This window comes from Meriones unguiculatus, chromosome X (assembly GCF_030254825.1).
Source record: "Meriones unguiculatus strain TT.TT164.6M chromosome X, Bangor_MerUng_6.1, whole genome shotgun sequence".
In the NCBI taxonomy this organism is placed as follows: Eukaryota; Metazoa; Chordata; class Mammalia; order Rodentia; family Muridae; genus Meriones; species Meriones unguiculatus.
This window is the reverse complement of record NC_083369.1, coordinates 137,533,079-137,550,054: the sequence shown is the minus strand read 5'-3', so window position 1 is coordinate 137,550,054 and position 16,976 is coordinate 137,533,079. Positions and strand designations below refer to the sequence as shown.

The window sequence follows — 16,976 nt, the reverse complement described above, 5'->3', positions numbered from 1 at the left end:
CACTTTACATAGTGAAAATGGTTTCTTAAGTAAGCACACAAGCAAACAAACAACAACAAAACCATGACATGAGATCGAAAGATTCCAGAAAAATATCAATTTAGCCTCTGTACTCAGGAGGCTCTCATCCCTAGAGTTCACATTATCAGGCTGTTCTGGATTCTTCTAGAGCAAAGATGATTGTGCAAAGATGATTTTTTTTCCCTTATTGTTATGTGTAACAAGCATTTTTATTCTAGATTAGAGTGTCTTTTCTCTCTATTAATAAAAAAAAAAAAACAACTAAAATAACACTGAGGAGAAGAAAGTATATGGGGGAAGGGCCAATACTTAATTCAGCCAGTCACAGGCTTGACTCTGTCTGAATTATTGCAACCAAAGACAATGTAGAAGACCTGGTCTAACGAGGGAAGTTGTTCATACTGTGCTTAACTGGATCCTAAGGGGTAAATAAGAGGAGAGCAGATGCGTCTTTGGATTATGAGCACTGACAACACTAGTCATTGGCTAACATTCCAGACTCTTTTCAAGGGTACTCCTGAGACCCAGTGGCCCACCTCAGATAATGCTTCTGGATTGGAAAGATCCTGAAAACAGTTGTTACCGGAGTTTTAAGGACAAAGGGCTGGCTCCTGTCAGTCGCAACAGGTTTAAGTTTGGCTATCAAGACACTGATGAGGCAGACCAATGATTGTGGGGAACAAAGTAATGAGATTTATTCAATGTGACCACATTGGGAAGAAATAAAGGCATACAGTGACCCCAAGTCTACATCCAGGGTCCTGACATGGCATGCAGTGACCCCAAGTCTACATCCAGGGTTCTGACATGAGCTTTAGGTTTAAGGTTTAGTAGAGAAAGATTTGGGATAAATGGCAGGAACAGAGGTCTGCATGCTTCAGCAGTCCTGGTCAAGGTGTGCTCTGCTCTCTTATTGTTTCAGTTCTGATTCATCAAGATAGTTGGGAGAAGATAGTTTTAAAAATGTGTGTGTGTGTGTATGTGTGTGTGTGTGTGTGTGTGTGTGATACACATAAGGATGCCTGTGGGATCAGAAGAGGGCACTGGAGTTATAGGTGTTTGTGTGAGGGTGCTGCTGCCCCTGAATGGGGCTCAGTGGAAGGTGAGGGAGACTTCCATACTGCTCTATAGTACAAATGCCCATGTCGGCAGGCATATCCACATGACACAAAATGGAGGATCTTTACAAACTAGTAGAATCTCAGAATAGGCCTGGAACAGGCTGCTTTCCCCATCTGCACAGAAGTTCCCTCAGGTGCTAGCAGGCTTGGCATCTTCCCATGGTAACCATAGGATGGTTGGTTACCCAACAGCTTGTGTTGATTCCCCATTGGTCCAAAGGCTGTATAAAAATGATTGATGCACAGGAGCTCCACAAGGAGAGCAACATAACCAAAAACTCTGGGCCCAGGGGTCTTTTCTGAGACTGATATTCCAACCAAGGACCATGCATGGAGATAACCTAGAACCCCTGCACAGATGTAGTCCATGGAAGCTCAGTTTCCAAGTTGGTTGTCTAGTAATGGGAACAGGGACTGTCTCTGACATGAACTCAGTGGCTGGCTCTTTACCTCCCCCCCCCCCTCGGGAGGCTAGCCTTACCAGGCCACAGAGGAAGATGATGCAGCCAGTCCTGGGAAGGGCATGGGAGGAGAAGAGGGAGGGAGGGCAGGATTGGGAAGGGACTACAGCTGGGATACAAAGTGAATAAATGTATGTTTATAGTTTACAAAAAATGCTTGGTACTGCTCAATAAAAGTGAGGTAACCCAGACCCAGAAAGACACACACAGTATGTACTCACTTGTTTTATAGTTTTTAGTCATATAATTGAAAAGAAGCATACTATGAGGCACAGACCCAAAGAAGATAAGTAATGAGGAGGACCCAAGTGAGGATGCATCAGTCTCACTGGGAAGGGGAGATAGAATAGACAGAGGTAGTGGCTGAAGAGGGGGAACAAGATAGGAGAAGGGGCACAGAGTTAAGAGGGTAGAGATTAGACCTGAGGAGAGCAAGGGTGAGAGGACAGAAGGACTGTAGAGAAAAGTAGGGAGATCTCTGTGATGAGCTGGAGACCTAAGTCAGGGTAGACTCCTAGGAGGCTATGAGGGGATTCAAGCAGAGAGTCCTAGTAGCAGAGACCATAGAGACTGAAGAAGACATCCTCTAACTAGACTAGTCTTCTAGTAAAGGGCGGGGAACACTAATCCATCCACCAAAAGTCTGACCTAAAATTTACCCTGCCTAGGAGATGTACAGGGATAAAGATAGAGCATATCAAGCAGAGACTGAGGGAATGGTCGACCAGTGCTTGGCCTAACTAAAGATTCATCCTATAGGGGAATGCTAACCCCTGACACTATGAATGATACTCTGCTAAACTTGCAGACAGGAGCCAGTCACTTGTCCTCTGAGAGGTGCTACCCAGCAGTGACTCAAAATAGATGCTGAGCCTCACAGATAAACATTGGGCTATGCTTAGGAAGTCTTGGGGAATAGTGGGAGGAAAAAGAAAAGGACCAGGAAGTGATAGGAGGTCCACAAAACAACAACAACAACAACAGCAACAACAAAAACCAACAGAGCCAACTCACCAGGGCCAAGAGGGGTTTTCTGAGACTGAAGCACTAAAGAGAAGGGAAATGGTAGGGGTGCTGGGGAGAAGGCTTAGTGGTTGTGGTTATGTACTTGCCGAGCAAGCATGAGGACTTGAGGTCATTGCCGAGAGTCACGCCAGATTGGTGTGGTGGTTTGCCTGTAATTCCAGCCTGGGAAAGTAAATACAGGGAAACCCCACAGTAAGCTGGCTAGCAAGACTAGCAATAGCACTGAGCTTTTGGTTTGATAGAGAGACTATGCCTCCTTGGTAAAGGAGTTCAGATTTCCAGAACTCACATAAATGCCAGGTGGCTTCCACATGCAGGCACAACCATGACAGATTGGAAAGGGTCAAGTTAGAATGCTAAGGCAAGATCTATGTAAGGCGGGGCTGTCACAGTAGCTAGAGGGATCACCACCATGCTGTCTTGCAGAACAGAGAGACTGGAATCAACTCTGCCTCCTACAAAAGCAACTGGGGATTTATAAACAAGGACAGGGGCAAGGGGTGCAACAATGGATGGAAATTTAGTGTGAAGAACCATCAGGGATAAATGGTCTCTCTCTCTCTCTCTCTCTCTCTCTCTCTCTCTCTCTATATATATATATATATATATATATATATATATATATGTATCTATATCTCTATATTTGAATCTTTGTTCTGTATATTGATACAGCCTATGAGTCTTGATCCAGGTTTGTTTTCTCTGCTAGTTAAAACATTAAAAGAGCAGGAAAGAGCTGAAGTGCAACAGGTAGCAGCAGCAGAGTATGCTCCAGCACCACAGACAGAATCAGCAGTTGAAGAAAAACATTTATTGGGGGTGAGAAAATACACACATCCAGCAGACACAGAGAAAAAGACCCTCTGTGAAACGGAGGCTCAGGAAGCTGAAACTTCAGTCTCTCCTGGAGACCTGGGGGGTTTTAAGGCCTCTGAATAGTCTTCATCCCCTAATTTAGGATTGGTCAGTTTGAAGGAAGCTAGGATGGTTGGTTGGCCCAGAACTGTTGTGTGTCGTGTCCTGATCCAGTCTTGAACATGCTGAGCCAGTGCATCAGCAGGGGCCTGCTGGTGGGAGACAAAAGCCAAAAAAGCTGTTTGTCTCAAGTTAGGAGGTTGAGGAAGAAGCTGGCCATCTTGGAGATTTGCCACTTATAATCTGGCAATGCTTCTCTTTCTACCTGTCTATCAGGGAGTCTATAGTCTGTCTAACACTTCGTGTCTCACTACGACAGAAAACATTTATTTTTCAGAGTTTGCTTAATATAATTATAATTTCTATTCAGCTCCATTTTCTGGAAAATTTCATGATTCTGAGGCAGGATAGACAGGCAGAAAATGAAGGGACATGTGAAGGAATGCATGGGAAAGAAAAGAGGTCCAGGGGGCTGCAGGCACCACTGATAAAACTATAACGGCCTACAAAGACCATGCTTGCTTTCCTAAAGACACCTCAAACCGAGCTGTCTAAGACAATAAATAAACTGTGCTTACTTCAGGCCAAAATGATTTATAATGTTCAGTTTTCAGTACTGGCCTTTCTTTCCTAAATCAGGACAAAACTCTCATAAATCCACCTTACAACTTTGTTTACAAAAGGAAATTCTTTTACCTTTAAACCTTGCTGTAAATTATTCTTTCTCTTTCTCTGTGAGATGTAGAGCTTAGAAAACCACAGGATCAAACACAAAGCCATTGCAAAGACAATAAGCCATGGCTCTCCTTTGAGAAGCTTATACCTACGCTTGGGTGTGTCCTGCCTTCCTCAGCACCTACTCAGCATCCCAACCCACATACACCCTTGGGCTTGAAATCTCTATTGTATGGCAGGGGAGATGGGTTAGTGAGTAAAACTGCTAGCAGCACAACAGCAGAATTAAGAGTATGATGGAGAAAGGATAGGAGCTCCACAAGGACCAAATATATCTGGGCACAGGGTTTTTTTTCTGAAACTGTTTCTCCAACCAAGGACCATGTATGGATATAACCTAGAACCTTTACTTGGATGAAGCTCGTGGTAGCTCAATAACCAATTGGTTTCCCATAGTAAGGGGAACAGGGACTATTTCTGACAGGAACTCAATGGCAGACTCTTTGACCTCCCCACCCCCCAAGGGAGGAGCAGTCCTCCTAGGCCACAGAGGAGGACTTTGCAGCCAGCCCTGAAGATACCTGATAAAGCAGGGCCAGATGAAAGGGGAGGAGGTCCTCCCCAATCCATGCCCTTGGAAAGGGGCAGGGAGGAGATGACGGAGGGAGGGTGGGATTGGGAGGGAATAAGGGAGTGGGATACATCTGGGATACAGAGTTAATAAAATGTAATTAATAATAATAAACAATAGAAAAAGAGATCTTAACAAGATGGCAGTCTCTCTCCTCCTCCCCCTCCTCCTCCTTCTTCTTGTATTCCAAGACAGGGTTTCTCTGTGTGTAGCCTTGGCTGTACTAGACTCACTTTGTAGACCAGGCTGGCTGGGATTACAGGTGTGCATCACTGTGCCAAGCAATGGAAGTTTTAGCTAGGTGGTAGGCCATGGCCAACTCCTGAGTGTTGTCTCTTACATCCACACAAGTACTGACCATAGTGCCTGCACATCTACACTCACACATGTACCTGCACACACACACACACACACACACACACACAATAAAATTTAAGATTAATTTTTAAATAGTTACATTGCAGTCTCTTTTAATAGACTTCAACTCAGTTTTATACTAACATCCTGTCTATTCAATCAAAAGCCAAGGATCCTGGGTTTTCTTTAGTAGACATCTCTGGAGTGAAGTCTCTTTGGCCAAATTCAGACTATGCTGCTGTTTGGGCTGTGCAGTAACTGCAGGGGTCCTTCCCCTCTCATATAAAGCAGCCGGCAACCACTGTTATGATCTGCTGCCAATCTTCAAACAGGCTTCTGGGTGCCATGGTAACTCATTAGGGGAAGAGAGTTAACATCAAAGGGAGTATTGGCGGCCACATAGCCTGCATTCTACCTTCTTTCTCATCTACTGCTGGGGAACTAAAGAGGCTAGTGGCCAGCTTGTGTTTTGAACTGTGCCCCCCACCCCTTCTTAAAGGAACCTACAAGAAGGGACCCCAGTTCTGCCATATAGGCCGGATTCCTCTCATCAAAGCCAACACCATATCATGGCTGTCTGTCTGCTCATGGCATTAGCAATTTCTAAGCAATTTCTTACCCCAACAAGCCATTTCAGTGTCTCTCTCGAACTCAACACCTGAGATTTAGATCTTATGGACTTAGGCCTCTGTTGCCTGCCATCACTGACAATTTCATCTTTCCTTATGGCTGTGATTTTGCACCATATTTTCCTTTATTCTTCATCTGTCGACAGCCGTCTAGACTGGTTCTATTTCTTGGTTACTGTGTAAATACAGCAGCAACGAATATGGGTGAGCAAGTATTTCTGTGCCTTGACCTAATTAGAGCCCTTCAAGTATGTTTCCAAGAGTGGCATAGCAGGGCTACATAGTAGGTATTTTTAGTTGTTTTTTTTTAAACCTCTATGCTGATTTCCATAGTTGGCTGCATGAGTTACAAAAGTTACCATTCCAAAGAGGATTCCTTTTTCCCTCTTTAAATTTTGCACTTACTTACTGATTGTGTGTGTGTGTGTGTGTGTGTGTGTGTGTGTGTGTGTGTGTATTGGTAGGAAATGGAGCACAAGTCTGGAGGTCAAGGGTCAACTTGTAGGAGTTGGTTCTCTCCTTCTACCAAGTGGGTTCTAAGGCTTGAACCCAGGTCATTAGGTTTGGTGACAAGTACCTTTACCCACTGAGGCATCTTGCTGGTCCCTCTAAAAAGGACTCTTACTAGGACAACTCAACAGGGTTTTTGGGAAGGCAGAGCAGGGTGATATGTTATGTAGGAAATAGTCCAAGGTAAAAAGGGCACTTAGAAGACTCTTTTGAAAAAAAAAAAAAATCCTTGCTCCTTACTTTGGCCCACAAGGTAACTAAAAGCAGGATGAAATCCTGGCACCAGTGCCTTCATTTTATGTTTGTTTCCTTTATTTTGCTGAATGCACAGAGATAAGTCACTGTCGTAGCCTGCAGTCATGTTAGATTCTGAGTAGAGCAAAACCGGCAGGAGAGACTGAACCTCAGAGAATGTAGTCATATGCCTGAAGCCAAAGCTGCACCCTAGAGCAGAAGTGACCCTCTCACAGGAACCTACTACAACTGCTTTCATGCCAAGCACAGAAGAGTGTGAGCACACATGAGCTGCTTGAAGGCTTTAGAGCATATCCTAAGCACTGTGAATTATGTCCAGGGTGTGCCTCGAGGAAGTGGCAGGTCTGTGAGGACTGCCTCCGTGGCCTGACCGTGGTTGACTTCTGCTCTTCTGCTGCGTCCTCTGTCTTTCTGCTGTTTCTTTAAGTGGCTCCCTGGATACCACAGTCCTACACACTGCCTCAGCTTTGCCTGTTTCTCTTGTTTCTTTTTGTGACTCTGTCTAAAAAAAAAAATCACTTTGTAGCCAATCTGGTCTTAAACTCCTGATCTTTCCACATCCTGTCTCCAATGTGCTGAGATAACAGATAGATGGTACCTTTGGTTTCTGAGGGAGTTCTTTGCTCTCCTCTTTTTCTCTCTTTGTACCAGGGATTGAACTTAGGACCTTGTGCATGCCTGGCATGCACATAACCAGTAGGTTGCATCCCAAATCCTTTTGCTTCTACATAGAATTCTCTAGATGCCAAATAGTGTTCTTAAGGTGAGAAGGACATCCGTTCGATTGACTATTCTGGCATCTTTTGGGTAATAGCCTCAAGTCCTGAGGAATTGAGCCACGTTGTAGTGGACACTAGTCATTAGACATAAAGGATGGCTTAACCGCAGTCTGACCATTCTGCTCTGCCAGCAGAAGCAACGTGCCTGGGTGTCAGAAACAATCCACCCTGCTTCCAGTCAAACTACAAAAAATAGCTGTACGTTCCTGGTAGCTACCCACATAGGTATGTATATATACCTGTCCCCTAGCCCCTATAAGTGCCCTCAACCTTCATTCCTAGGAAAGGTTGAAGCCCCCTCACTGTTTCTATAAAACAGCCTCAGCCTGTTGACACTGAGTGGGTCTGCTTCTCTGACTCATTTTTCTTATATTTTTATATACTATTCTTTTGCTTTTCTTTTTCATTATTGTTCACACACACACACACATACACACACACACACCAAAACAAACAGAACCAAGCCAAACAAAAACCCCACAGCTCTCACCTCAAAGAGCATAACAGATAGTTAATTTTGGGGCCAAACTTGAGTGACAATGGCCCAAGAGCACAGATTTAGGCTACTCTAAATTCCATCTTCCAACCTGGAAGCAGTTTCATTAAAGTTTTCATAGGAACAGAACAAAGGAAGTCATCAATCAAGGCACTTTGAAAAAAATTGATGGAAACGTCAGAGAGGTTGTCAGAGAAGATGGTGGAAGCTTTTCCATATACCTCAGATGCTATCTGACTACATCCTTAGCTTTTCAGTTGGTGGAAGCTAGTGCTCTTCGAATTAATAGGTTCCAAAATGTATTTTGTCTATTAGTCACAGGATGTTCAGACATAGTTTCTTCTCAAAAATTCTCCTTGACACTATGAAACCCAGGCTGCCATCAAACTTGTAATCCCCCTGCCATTCCCAGGTAACTCAAGTAAGTTAGAGGTATTTTGATTTCATTTTGACTTGTTTTCCTAGTTTCTTTCTTTTTTTTTTTTTTTTTTTTTTTGTAATTTTACCCTTATGCATGCTTATACCTGCTCAGGCAAGCAGTTATAGGGGTTAAATGACTTAGAATTTGAAATTTGGACAAGAGATTTATTGTGAAAATAAAACTGTTGTAGATAGGCTTCCATAGATGTTACAAAAGTCCACTGCCTATAAATTGCTGCCTCAATCAAGATAATTTATTTTAGCTATAATCATTTGCATTGAAGAGACAGCAGTGAAATTGGTAAATAAGCTGACATGCTTATTACATAACAGAACATAATTTTTCTAATAAGGCATTGTGATAGTTAATCTCAATAGCCAAGTTGATGAGATTTAGAATTACCTGGGAGGCCGGGCCTGGTGGCACACACCTTTTAATCCCAGCACTTGGTGGCGGGGTGGGGTGAGGGTGGGGAGGGGGGCAGAGGCAGATAGATCTCTGTGAGTTCGAGGCAAGCCTGGTCCACAAAGCGAGTCCAGGACAATCAAGGCAACACAGAGAAATATTCTCTCAAAAAAAAAAAAACAAAAAACAAAAGCCAATCAAACAATCATCTGGAGGAGGAGCCACTGAGCATGCCTGGGGTGAGGCCTATCTTGATTAAGTTAATTATGTGGAAAGATCTATTCATTGTGGGTGGCACCATTTCATGGGCTGGAATCCTGGACTTTTTAAAAAGGAGAAAGTGAGCTGAATACAGGCATTCATTATTGATGTTTTCTCACTATGGGTGCAATAAGGCCCAATTGCTTCAAGCTCCTGCTGCCTTGGTTTTCCCACCAGGATGGATTGTATTTCGAAGCCTTTCTTCCTTAAGTTGCTTTTGTCAGGGTTTTTTTTTTTTTTAATCCCAGCAATAGAAAATAACTAAGACAGGTATCATGCTGCTTTTCTAAGAGACACTTGGAAGTGATTTTATTATACAATGGAGTCATTCTGAATGCAGAAAGCTCCCTATGCCCCTTTGCCATAGCTTATTTAACCTTAGAAATCGTATTTTATGATAATAGTAAAAGAAACAAACTATCCAAGTAATGGATTTGGCCCAGAGAGCCACAAAAACCATGAATGGATTTTTGAAGTGATATATATAAACAATGGAATTTTATTCAACCATAAAGAAAAAAAGAAAATTGTCATTTGCAAGAAATAAGATGGAACTAGTGATAATCATATTAAGTAAAGCAATCCAGACTCAGAAAGACAAATGTTACCTGTTTTTTTTCTTACATGCAGAATCTAGGTTTAAATACACATAAAAACAGGCAAAGGTACTTGCAGCCTAGCCTGAGTCCTTGAATTCAATCCCCAAGACTCGCATGGTGGAAGCAGAGAACTGCCTTACCCAAGTTGTTCTCTGACTTCCACACATGGGCTGTGACTTGTGAGTCTGGCACCCACCCCCAACATACAAATAAATAAGTGTAACTAACGCAACAAATAAATTTCCATATAAAAATACAACATGCCAAACCAGACCTAAACAAGTAGCCTCCTGTCCTCAATCCAAAAGTACCAGTTATAGAGCCAGCAAAAAAATAATGTTTTAGTGAACATGTAAGGGAAATTAATCATATGTGCATACACATATAAATACAGGTGCAAGTCCTAAAAGTATAAATCTCTGTGTATACAATTGACACATGAAATAACTCATAAATCGTTTAGTTGGGAAATGTCGAGTGGCCTTTCCCAGTTAATTCTTTCACTGAAGTTCAACACTTTGTCTCTATTAGTCTGTTCTTATGCGCACATGCATGTGTATGTGTGCCTCAGAAACATGAGTGTATGTATGTTATAATGAGGGCATCGTGCTTACAACTTCAACCTTGTTTCCTTTTACCTTTTAACAATTAATTAACTGGCGAGCAAGCCTGACAACCGGAGTTCAGTCTCTGGAACCCATGTAAAGGTGCTGTGGTGTGTGCTCTTCCTCCCATCTGTCTTTCTCTCTCTCTCTCAATCTCTCTCTCTCTCTCTCTCTCTCAAACAAACACACACACACACACACACACACACACACACAAGAAATAAAATAAAACATTTAAAGGATATTTGCAGTACAATATTCATCATTATGTAGTGTTCTGGTTGGTTTTGTCAACTTGACAAACCTAGATGTATCTGGAAAGTAATCCTTTTTTTTTAAATTATTTTTTAATTTAATTTTTTATTTATTACAATTTATTCACTTTGTATCCCAGCTCTAGCCCCCTCCCTCGTCCCCTCCAAATCCTGCCCTCCCTCCCTCTTCTCTTCCTATGCCCCTCCCCTAGTCCACAGATAGGGGAGGTCCTCCTCCCCTCCCATCTGACCCTACCGTTAGGTCTCATCAGGACTGGCTGACATTGTCTTCCTCTGTGGCCTGGTAAGGCTGCTTCCCCCTCAGGGGGAGGAGATCAAAGAGCCAGCCACTGAGTTCATGTCAGAGACAGCCCCTGTTCCCCTTACTAGGGAACCCACTTGGAGACTGAACTGCCATGGGCTACATCTGTATAGGGGTTCTAGTTTCTCTCCATGCATGAAGCCTAATTTGAGTATCAGTCTCAGAAAAGACCCCTGTGTCTAGATTTTTTGGCTCTCTTGGTCTCCTAGTGGAACTCCTGTCCCCTCCAGATCTTTCTATCTCCCCTTCTTTCATAAGATCTCCTGCACTCTGCCCAAAGTTTGACTATGAGTCTCAGCATCTGCTTTACTACTCTGCTGGGTAGAGTCTGGAATCATAATTGAGAAAATGCCTTCATAAGATCAGCCTGTAGGCAAGACTATGAGGGTATGGTGTTGTTTAATGATTAATGTGGGAAGGCCCAGCCCACTGTGTGTGGTGCTGTTCTTAGGCTGGTGGTTCTGGGTTGTATAAGAAAGCAGGCTGAGCAAGCGAGTAAGCACTATTCCTCCATGGTCTCTGCTTCAATTCCTGCCTCCAGGTTCTTACCTTGAGTTCTTGCTTTGACTTCTCTCTATGATGGACTGTAATCATGCAGGTGAAATAAACCCTTTCTTCCTTAAATTTATTTTGGTTATGCTCTTTATCACAGCAACAGAAAACAAAGTAGGACATACAGGGTTTTGTTTTGTTTTGTTCTTTGTTTTAGATAAGCTCTCAATATGTAGCTCAGGCTAGCTTCAGACTTGACATACTCTTCTTTCTTGACCTCCCAAGTGCTAGGATTCCAGTTGTGTGTCACCACACCTAGCTGGCATGAGGCAATATTTTGTGATAGGTTTTCTAATTGGGTTGCAGAAAGAGACCAGACCCACCTGTACAATCCAAGTGATTATTTTGCTCTCCAGTTTTTGTGATGGGCTTGCATAATCGGAATCAAATTATTTGAAACAAAACAAGATGGATCTTGTTTACATAGAAGTATGTAAATATCACTGGCACAAATAACTCTCCCAGAAGTCTCACTTACAAACTCAAGTACTGTCTTCTTCCTCCAGGAAGTTTTACCTATCAGCTCCTCAATTCAATAAAAACTGAAGTAAAAGCCCATTGTTTTGGGCATTTACTCATTTTACTACCCAGTCAAACCTGTACATACTATTGTGAGCTATGCCTCCTTTGTGGGTAAGAAATGGGCAGAGGATAGTAGAAACTCTATAAGTATTACTTGAAACAAACATGAATAAAGGACTCGAGATACAACTTGCTTGGTGGAGTACTTGTCCACCATGCAGGCAGTCCTGGTCCAACCCCAGTACTGCATAAACCTGGCATGATGGCACATACCTGTGACCACAGACTACATGAGACCCTGGATCAAAAAACAAATGAACCAACAAACATATACCTGCAGGTTACATTTCATTGGACAAATTCTTCCTCCAGTGTGCAATGTTTGATGTAAAGATTCTTCAGTGGTCAAAGTGTGGAGAATAAGTGACCATGAACTGATTCATTCTAAATGGGACTTCTCTATCATCCCCTCCAAAGCTCAGGAAACATTGTGGGAGAAGGGGCAGGAAAGGGGTAAGTAAGAACCAGAGGTCAGGGAGGAGTGCACATGTGTCATTGCTTTTATAAGGTCAGTCTTTTGGGTCAGTGGGAAGGCTCACTGGGTAGAAGTGCTTGCTGCCAAACCTAATGACCTGAGGTCAATTCCTGGGACCCATGTGGAAGTAAATAACTAACTCCCATAAAATTTCCCTCTGGCTTCCGCATGCCTGACATGGCATATGTGCACCAAAGCACAAATAAATACACTACTCAAAAAATAATGATGTAATCCTATACACATCAAAGTTTTAGATCTAACTTGACAGTGTACAATCCGTACTCTGAAGCTTATGTTAACTCATTTCTTAAATATATGGAAGAAATCTCATAAAAGTTACATGATTGAATTCATAAGTCCTTTCTATGAAATACCTCCACTAAGGAGAAAATGGAAATGAAAGTTTCTTTAAATTACTCTTCATGCCTGGAATGAGAATGTATAATCAAATAAGTATTAACACCGATTTTTTCGTCATGCATTTTTTGAGAGAACAGAATTGAAACAGAAATTCAAACATTTATTGAACATTAATAATAGCTAAATCTTGAGGCTAAAAGTATGCATAACAAATAGGGACTGGCTTTCTAGATGATCAATGGGAAAGAAAAAAACAAGAAAAAAAGAAAAAGGACAAGGAAACAATACATAAATTGCAGAAAATACCCATAACCTTAAGCCAAAAAAGATCAACTCACAGTATATACAATATCAACTCACATACATTTTCATAAAATAAAGTCAAGGACCAACATAGAGAAAAACACCCGTGCTTATTTTTCATGTTAAGATTAATACCTCCCCCCCTGCCCTGTCTCTCTGTCTCTGTCTTTCTCTCAGTTTTTAAAAAGAAAAATCAGAGTCTGCTTTACTGTCATCATCAACAGACTAGCCACAATTTGGAAGGGATGCTGATGCTTACAGAACACCCTCCATCAAAGCAAATTAAGACTCTCAAGTGCCTTCCACGACATGATACTGAATAAGTTAGGATGCTGCTGCTGCTCTAGGCTCAGCCCTCTCACTCATTTCATGTTCTTGACAAAGTCCTCTCCTTTCTTGATGGAGGCTTTCAGCTCCGGATGGCCTCAGCAATCATTTTCTCCTTAAAAGGAGTGATTTTGCCAATGCCCAGGTTCTTCTCCAGGATCCTTTTCCCCAACAGCAAGGGTGTGGAGAAACAGGTGCACTCCGTCTCTTTGGACTGACAAAAGAACACTCAACAACTCCTTCCTTCCAGTTCATGGCTTCCATAAGGGAGAAGACAAAGCTGGCTTGGACATAAGCCATGGACAGCATAGCAGAACCTGCTTCAGCCTTGGCCTTCACGACTTATGTGCCAGCCTCCTGGACCCACCCTGTGAATGTGACCAGCTGGTCTTTGGGGTCACCTTTGGGGGTACACTGAGAGATCAAGGGGATGATTGCCTTCCCAGCATGGCCACCAATGACAGGCACATTGACTTGAGCCGGATCCAAACACCAGCTCTGCCACAATGTGTTCGTTCTGACGATGTCAAGGGTTGCCACACCAAAGATCTTGTTGATGTTATACACACCATGCTTCTTGAAAACTTCTGCTGTGATGGGGATGGTGGGTTGGCAATGATGCAAATCATGGCTTCAGGCAGTGCTGGGAACAGGCAACAGTCAAGGTGACCACAATGGTAGCAACAGTGTTGAAAAGGTCATCCAGTGTCATTTCTGGCTTCCTGGGCACTGTGGGTGGGGTCATCACCACATCACTACCTTTTAGACAGTCTGGAAGCTGCTCAGGTCCAAAGTAGCTTTACGTATTTGCTCTGGTCTCCATGTGACTCAGATCTGCTGCCACACTGGGCTTGTGAGCAGTATCATCATAGAGGGTCAGGAGGCTCACTAGGGGGCTGTTTTTCAGGAGGAGCGAAAGGGGCTATCCAATGCCCCCAGAAGCTCCCAGAACAGCTACTTTAGCTTTGCTCTGGGCAGAAGTGCTGAAGCTGTGGCGGAGAGCAGGGCTGGAAGGCTGGGCAAGAGCGGACAGCATGGCTTGGACAGGCAGGGAATAGATCTTCAGAGCTAAGAGTAGACAAGTGACTCCAAAGACCTCCACTATCCTCTTTTTTTTTTTTTTTTTTTTTAAGACAAGATTTCTCTGTGTCCTGGCTGTCCTGGAACTCACTTTGTAGACCAAGCTGGCCTCAAACTCTGAGATCCACCAGCCAGTTCAGTTCCCAAAAAAAACACATGGTAAAAGGAGAGAACTGAGTCCCATGAATTGTCTTCAAACCTCCACACATTTACTCTAGAACAAGTGTGTGCCCTGCCTCCAGGTGAACAAATGTAATTAAGATACACATACAAACCTTAAAGCCTTCCTTTAAATGTAAATAATTTTTACTATGGAAACTTGCCACTATTATAGAATAACAAGATAGTACAATGGACCCTTAATCATAGTCACTCTTGTTTTACTACTTTTAATTAATTAATTAAAATTAATTAATTAATTAGTGTGTGCAAATATATCTGAGCACATACACTATGGCTTGTATGTGGGAGCCAGAGAATAACTTGGGAAGTCAGTTCCCTCCTTCTACCATGTGGGCACTGAACTCATACATCAGACTTGGTGGCAAACACCTTTACCCACAGAGCCATCCTACTTTTTATTTAATTTTAGATAGGAAGATGTAGGGAACCATGAAGGCAGGTCAGAGAGAAAGGGAGACTATTAGACAGAAGTAGAGTCAAACCATTTTGGTTGGTTGTCATTTTCTCACACAAGCTCTTACAGATCTCATAGAGCGAGTTACTGATAAGCCATACTAGTTTCTTGGGGTCCTGTCCACTAACGTATCCTTATAATGAAACGCTGGTGAAGTGACTCTGGATTCAGAACCATTATAGTTCCTTATTGACGCTCTCTTTCTCTATCACTTTCTCTGTGTGTCTGTGTCTGTTTGACTCTCTCTCTCTCTCTCTCTCTCTGAGATAGGGTCATACTATGTAGCTCTAGCTGGCCTGGAGCTTGCTATGTAGACAAGGCTGGTCTCAAACTCAAAGATATCCACATAACCTCCTGACTCTGCCTCTTCAGTGCTGGGGTTAAGGGTGTACAACACCACACCTGGATTACTGTTGTTATTTATATATGATTCATAACAGAGTGTACTTTAAAAATACGTAGCTGGATGTGGTAGCACATACCTTTAGTTCCAGCACTTGGAGGAAAAAAAGACAGGCAGATCTCTGGGAGTTTGATGCCAGGTTGGTCTACATAGTGAGTTCCAGGACAGCAAGGGCTATGTAGAGAGATCCTGTGTCAAAAACAAACAAACAAACAACCTAAAAATGTCTCTCTGTGTGTATATGTAAGTGCTGGATTCCTCAGAGTTGGAGTTACAAAATGTTATGAGCAGCTTGATATGAGTGCTGGGAACCCTATTCTGGTCCTCTACAAGAGCAGCAGCAAATGCTCTTAACTGCTGAAGCATCTCTCCAGTCTTGTGCACATTTTTTTTTTTTTTTTGAGATAAATTCTTACTTTGTAGCGCAGTTTGGTTTCAAACTCATATTCACCCCTGCTTCAGCCTACCAAGTGTTGAGATTATTATAGGCATGGTAGACTAACTATTCATTCCTTAAAAAGCAACCATTGTGCGTGTATGTGTGCACATGCGCAGAGTCTTATTATTTGAGGAAAGTTATATGGCAGAAGGGCATTAACAAGTTGAATATTCCCACCCAGGCCTGTCTTGGCCCACCATTTTTAAAGAGTTCCCTGAAACAAGCAAGTCTCTGTCTGTGTTAGAATCTATACTGGAGTCATCCTATCGTGTGCATCCTCTGAATTGATGAATAGCCTCTTGTTTGCTTCCTTCTGCTTGTTGTATTTATAGCCCACATTACTTATGATTGTGGGACAACATAATATGGGCCAGATGGCTTCATTATTCAGAGTTTCATATTTTGAATTTTAAACATTGTGTTGAACTGCCTGACCATGGCCAGCTGTGTCCTGGAGTTGACAATGAGGCCAGACCACGGTTCAGAGGGCCAGAAACCATAGCTGTGGAGGTGCTAGAATTTTAAGTTTCTTCTGGATTCTTGTCCCTGGCTTTATTTGAAAATTCTGGGGGGGGGGGGGGTGGTAGAGAGGGGAGAGAGGAGAGAAAGAAAGAGAGGGAAAAGAGAGGGAGGGTCTTTTCCATCACTTAGCTGGCCTACGATTACAATAAGCTAATAGAATTTATCTTGTTAGCTGTTTGTAGCAATGCTTAACTCCATCTATTAATATTTACAAATGAGAGGTTCAGTCAGACACCAAGCAGGAAAAAGGTTAACATCATAGTTAAATGGAATAGTGGAACACAGTTCCTTAAGGGATTGTATTATTTTTTTTTTAATTTTAAAGTTACTATTATTTGTGTGAGCATGTATGTACATGCACAGGCCAGAGGATAACTTGCATGAGTCTATTCTCTACCATGCAGGACCAGGGAACAAACTTAGGCCATCAGGCTTGTAGGCCAACTCCCACACATTTTGGACCATCTCACCAGACCTAGGTTCTACTTCTTTAAAGTTCCGTGTACCTTGAAATATAGACATCTGAGGCCTAAGCTTTTAGCACCGAACC

At 42.6% G+C, this 16,976-nt stretch overlaps 1 protein-coding gene and 1 pseudogene across 6 annotated transcripts in view; one reads left to right on the top strand and one right to left on the bottom strand.

The window, feature by feature from the left end:
- Window positions 1–16,976, top strand: part of Ctps2 (CTP synthase 2) — a 166,185-nt gene that overhangs the window by 131,132 nt on the left and 18,077 nt on the right. The gene's annotated exons all lie outside the window — the stretch shown is intronic.
- LOC110541890 (malate dehydrogenase, mitochondrial-like) lies at window positions 13,381–14,381 on the bottom strand (annotated as a pseudogene).